The 6,610-nt window shown below is 34.2% G+C and overlaps 1 protein-coding gene across 1 annotated transcript in view; it reads right to left on the reverse strand.

Annotated features, from left to right (window-relative positions):
* ECT2L (epithelial cell transforming sequence 2 oncogene-like) overlaps positions 1–6,610 on the reverse strand; it is a 128,400-nt gene that overhangs the window by 67,419 nt on the left and 54,371 nt on the right. The window lies entirely within an intron of this gene.

Below are 6,610 nucleotides of genomic sequence, written 5' to 3' on the forward strand. Positions count from 1 at the left end.
CTTTAGAGAGGGACATCATGCTGGGTAGAGTAGAGGGACAGTGCAGGAGGGGAAGACCCTCTATGAGGTGGATTGATTCAGTGACTGGGGTACTCGGGATGGGTGTTCAGAGGCAATGAGATTGGCACAGGATAGAGCAGGGTTTAGAGCTGTTATGCATAGGGTCTCTTTGAGTCGCAAATGACTTGATGGCACATAACAACAACAACAACATATTACTGATTATCTTTTTCAATTTCTTATTTTGTAATGGGTCAGTTCAAGTGACTTGAGTTCAAGAAATTTGTCCATTTCCTCTAGATTTTCACATTTATCAGAGTATAGCTTTTTATAATATTCCAATATTATAGATTAAATTTATTTTGATTCTGTTAGGATGTCATCTCTCTGCATTCTTAATTGAGTTATCTGTTTCTTCTCTCTTTTTTCCTTTTGTTACGTTCACTAATGGTTTGTCGATTTTATTGACCCTTTCAAAGACCAGCTCCTAGTCTTGTTGATGGCTTGAATTATTTTTCTGTTTTTTATCTCATTTATTTCAGCTTTTGTCCTTATAATTTCTTTTCTTCTAGGGGATGTGGTATTAGATTGTTATTTTTCTAATTGATGGAGATGTGAGTTAGATAATTAAATTTGCTTCTTTCTTCCTTTTTTATGTTTTTGCCTGTTACTATGAACTTCCCCCTAAGGACTGCATTAGCTGCATCCCAAAAGTTTTGGTACATTGTATTTTAATTTTCATTTGTTTCAAGGAATTTTTTTATTTCATTCTTTATTTTTTTCTATAACTCAGTGATGTTCTAGTAGTATGTCAGCTTCCACACTGGTGGTTTTGTAATTTTTATCCTCCTGTGGTTACTATCCAGTTTGTGCCATTGTGGTCTGAGAAGATATTTTGTATTATTTCCATTTTTTTAAATTTTTTGAGGCTTGCTTTTTGTATTAATATATGATAAATTCTGTAGAATTACTATGTGCCCTCAAGAAGAAAGTGAATTGAGATTTAGTTGGGTGCAGTACCTCAATATGTGTAGATGAATACATTTTGGGGTTTTTGTTCATTAATACTGACCTTTTTGCCTCCAACTTTAAAACTGTTTTGGGTCTAAATATTTCCACTTAAGTCACACCCTTTTTGTTCTAAGAAATGAGACATTTTTATGAACATGGAAGCTAAAGAATTGTCACATATTTTCTAGCTTAGATTAAGAGCACTGACTGAGAAAGGCACAGGCTTTACAGCATACTTTGTACCTCGTATGCAGGAATCCGAGATGATATTAATATGCAGTGTAGCTGAACAGCATTTGATGAGCAGATATCATTTTTATAAACTCCATGACAATTTTTCTTTGATAATGAAGGGTAGGAATGGATTCCAGAAATATTACTTCTATAGGAGAAAAAGGAGAACAAGTAAATTTTTCTTTAATCTTAATTTTCATTAAATACTAAAATGTTCTCTGGCTATGAGTTATATTGTATAATGAATACTGTCTCAAGGTATCACTCCTTTAGGAAAACACCAGTAAAGTGGTCTCAACCTGTCCTCTGACCTCCTCCTCTTCTATTGAGAAATGATGAAAAGATATCTTGGAACTTCCTTAGCATTTGTTGGGCAACTAAAATATATGGAAGGACACACCTAAGAGTTCAAAAATGATATTTAAAAACTAAGCAGCTGAATCAATTTGATGGACAAAGAAGTATCTCTTCAACAATGTTCAGAAAATTGGAATTCCACATACAAGTATTGAAATAGGAACCATTTCTTACAGACTAAACAAAACAAAATTAAAACGATATTAAGATTGTATAAAACCATTATTGTAAAATGAGTATAATGATCCAAGAGGGGTGGGAGAGGCTGGAAGCAAAGGGATGTGTATGTGCAGGGGGAGGTGGGAATCAATCATGGGGTTGTACAATGTGATGGGCTGAGGGTTGAGGGAAATTGAAAGAATTTCTTTGAATTTGTATTCAAATTCTGTAAATAAACTAGCAGAAAATATAAAAATTAAAAACTATATTAAGGAATAAGATGAGCATCCATAGCTTCTAGAAAGATGTGGATCAAAACAACCATGAGATATCATCTTACCCCAGCAAAAATAGCAATTTTCAATAAGACATCAAACAATACTGATGAGGGTATAGTGAAACTGGAACTCTCATATATTGCTGGTGAGAATATAAAATCGTGGAATCACCATGGAAAGCAATTTTACAATTCCTTACAAAGTTAAGCATAGAAATAAATTTGATTCGGCAATATGACTACTAGGTATATAGCCCAGAGAAATAAGATTTATATCGCAAACTGACATACTTACACCCATGCTTACTACAATGTTATTTATAGTCATAAACAGTTGGAAACAAGTAAAAAGCCCATCAGTGAACAAATGGCTAATGAAACTGTGTTACATTCACACAATGGAGTATTATACATCACTAAAAAAAGGCCAACCATTTGTGAAAGGCTGCTTAAGAATGAAACTAGAAAAAATTTTCTGACTGACATTAAGTTAGTCAAAAAAAGGACAAGGCCACTAATATTACATGCTAAATAAAGGCTTTCACACAAATAGAATCAGTTTCAGAGAGTTAACAGAGACAAGAAGGAAGGGAGAAAGGAGGGAAAAATATACCATGTTCATTTTAAAAAAATACAGAGAAAAGTACATGGGTCAGCAATTAGAACCAAATGAGAGTTGTGGGTTATCCTGTTGGAACCTTTCCATTTCCCTGAGCATTTCCTCTGAGCGATATATCCCTGGCAGAACTCTTGGAACTTTGCCTATCCCTAAGGGAAACCTGTCCCTCTACCATCAAACTACTGGACAGGACAGGGAAGCGGGTCCACCACAAGTGGACAAAGGGAGAGATCCCATTCCCTGCCCCTGAAGGGACAACTGCAGGAAAAAGGAAACAGAGCTACTCAAAGACAACCAGGTGGAAATATTGCCACTTGGAAAACTGAACCTGGGGCAACACTGAAAATATGCAATTTATCAATAGCATCATAAAGACTAGGAACTGACAACAACCTGTATAGACACAACAGAAACTGCCTCACAAATACCAAAAAAGAACTTCACATAATGTCAAGGAAACAAGAGGAAGCTTCAAACATCCTTGGGGGGGGGAAGAACCCCAAACAAATCTCCTCCTGAAAAATCAGAGCAGAATGCAGACTCAATTACAGGTAGGCAGAAGTAATATATTGACACGGAGGTACATGAACTGCTATTGAAGAAGTTACAATGATGGAAGAAATAATTGAAACCATAAATACAAAGGGACAATAATTTTAAAAAGCATTGTAAGACAAAGAGGGTACAACCAGCACAGTACAGCAAATAACAGAAATGCATGGAAATGCAATCCTGAATATTAAGATTGAAATGGCAGAATTTTTCAACATTCTGGGGGGAACAAAAAAAAGCATAACAGCTGAGATGGGACAAAGAATCAGGATAAGAACCACAATGGAAACTTTCTAAAAAAGGAGAGAAAGAGAAGGAAGGAAAATGGAAAAAAGATATTAGAATTATATGAGATAACATCAAATGGAACAACATATATGTGATCAGAATTCCAGACCAGGAGGAGAGAAGAACTGAAAAAATTGTGGAAGAGGTACTAGAAGCAAATTTCCTAGGTACCATGAAAATTGAGGAAATCCATATTCAAGAAATTCTGTGAACTCCAAATAGTCTAGACCTCAAAAGAATAACATCAAGACATAACACAGTCAGATTCTTCAAAGTAAAAAATAAGATTAGAATACTAAAAGCAGTACAAAATAAATAAATAACCACCTATAAATGAGAATCAATTATATTAAGCTTTGACTTTTCAATGAAAACCATGCAAGAAGACGACCTGGGATAGCATATACAGAAAGTTGATCGAAAACAATTGGCTGAGGAGCCTGTATCCGGCTAAGCTGTCCATCAATATGAAGGAGAAATTAAGTCATTTGCAGAAAAACATGGGCTAAGAAATTCATAAAAACAAGACTAACTCTTTAAGAAATACTAAGGGAAGTCCTTCACCCAGCAAAGGAAAGTAGATGGACCTAAGTAACCAGCAAAAAGAGAAAAGGCAAAATGGCAATGAAAGAACTTGGCTTGTCAATAATCACAATGTGAATGGACTAAATGCACGGATTAAAAGGAAAAGAATAGCAGAATGGATTTTTTTTTTAAAAAAGAAAGCTCAAGTGAACTAACTCAGTCTCATAAAGACAAATATTGCATAATGCCATTATTGTAAAATTAGTACAAGGATCTGGGGGGGGTCACCTAATCATAGGGTCATACAATTTGATGGGTGGAAGGAGGAGAGGATAAAGGAAAGGGGAAAGATACGGTGTGAAAAACAATGTATACAAACTTTATATGCTTTGTAAGTAAACCAGTATAAAATTTTTTTTAAAAAAGGAAAGCTCGTCAATATGTTGCCTAAAAGAGACACATCTAAGAAACAAGCGAAAAGATTAAAAAGCAAAGGGTGGGGGGAAAATATATACCAAGGAAGTGGCATCCCTAAGAGTGCAGGAGTGGCAATACTAGTCTCTGATAAAAAGACTTCAGGATGAAAGTCACCATAAAAGATAAGAAAGGACACTAATTATTAAAGGCACAATAAATCAAGAAGACATAACCATAGTTAACATCTATGCATCAAATGATAGACCTGCAAAATACATAAAACAAAGGGTAACAGATGTGAAGGGAAAGATAGCACCAAAATAGTAGTAGGAAGTTTTTAGTGCACAACTCTCACCAAAGGATGGGTCAACTCAAAAGAAACTCAACAAAGATGCAGAAGAACTAAATTACACAATAAGCCAACTTAACAGGGTACTTCATTCAACTATAACTCAATCTGCCTTCTTCTCAAGTGTACATGGTACATTCTCCAGAATTGATCATATATTAGAACACAAAGTAATTTTTGACAAATTAAAAAAACATTTTAAAAAAATACAAAATATCTTCTCAGAAGACAATGCCATAAAGCTAGGAATTAACAAGAAGATAAGAGACTAAAAAAAAAAAAAGAAAGAAAGAAAAAGAAAAACCAACCCTGCTCCATGGAAGCGAAACAGCATTCTATACGAGCACTATTGGGGTATAGAAGAAATAAAAATAAAATAAAAATTACCTCAAAATGAATGAATATGAAAATACAGTATGTCAAGACCTCTGGGATAGAGAGAAGGCAGTGTTCAGCGTTCATAGCAATAGCTAAACATATATTTTAAAAAAAAAAAAGGAAGGGGAAGGAGAAGAAGAAAGGAGAAAAATAAACTACCAAACTCAATTACCTCCAGCAAATAGAAAAACAGCAACAAGCTAATCTCACCCAGCCTTTAGAAGAAAAAAAATAAGGACAATGGCTGAAGTCAATGGGATAGAAAACAGGAAAACAATTAAAAGAATCAATTGGACTAGGTGTTGGTTCTTTGAAAAGTGCAACAATGAATGAATGGAATGCCAAAATCTCTGCAGATGTTCATTGAAATTAATAATAATAATAATAACAATAAAAAATTTTAAAAAACCAAACCAAAAAAATCTCAATGGAAAAGAAAAAAAAAGGACATTAAAATAGTCAAACCATTGGCAAACTTAACTAAGGAAAAGAGATATAAGACACAAATAACTCAAATAACAAATTACAGTGATAACATCACCACAGAATCAAATGAAATTAAATCTAAAATATCAGAATATTATGAAAAGCTATACTCTGATAAATTTGAAAACCTAGAGAAATAACTCCCTCACAAATATATATATATATATTCTCCAGATAAAGTAGTCTTCACAGCAGAATTCTGCTAAACATTCAGAGATGAACTATTACCAATGCTATTTAAATTATTTAAAAAATAGAAAATGTAAGAAGGAACACTCCCAGAGTCATTCTTTGAAGCAAGCACCAAAACCAGGCAAAGACATTACCAAAAAAGTAAGTACCATAAACAATATTTCTCATGAACATAGCTGCAAAAGTTCTTAACAAAAGTTAACAAAAGTTCTTAACAAAATCCTGGTCAATAGAATCCAACAGTACGTATATCAAAAAACATGACCAAGTGGGATTCATAACAGATATACAAAGATGGCTCAACATAATAAAAAATAATCAACATAATTCATCACATTAACAAAGCAAATAACATAAACCTCACGATCCTATAAATTGATGCAGCAAAGGCCTTTGATAAAATCCAATAGCCCTTCCTAATTAAAATAATCAACAAATAAGAATAGAACAGAATTTCCTCAAAATAGTGAAAAGTACATTTACAAAGCCAATGGTCAACATCATTCTCAATGGAGAAAGACTAAAGGCATTCCCCTTGTGAAGAGGGACCAGACAAGGATGCCCACTATCACTACTTCCAGCTCTGATGGCCTAGTGGCAAGAAGCTGCATTGCAATCCCAAAGGTATATAGTTCAAGGTAACCATGGGAGAAGGATGGTCAAACTACTCCCTTGTGGTTAACTGCCTCTGAAAACCCACTGGAGGGTCAGCTATATGTTGGTTCTGACTCGATGGTACACAACAATAATTCAATATTATATTGGA

Source organism: Elephantulus edwardii, unplaced genomic scaffold (assembly GCF_000299155.1).
Source record: "Elephantulus edwardii isolate Elephantulus edwardi_28Jun2011 unplaced genomic scaffold, EleEdw1.0 scaffold00039, whole genome shotgun sequence".
In the NCBI taxonomy this organism is placed as follows: Eukaryota; Metazoa; Chordata; class Mammalia; order Macroscelidea; family Macroscelididae; genus Elephantulus; species Elephantulus edwardii.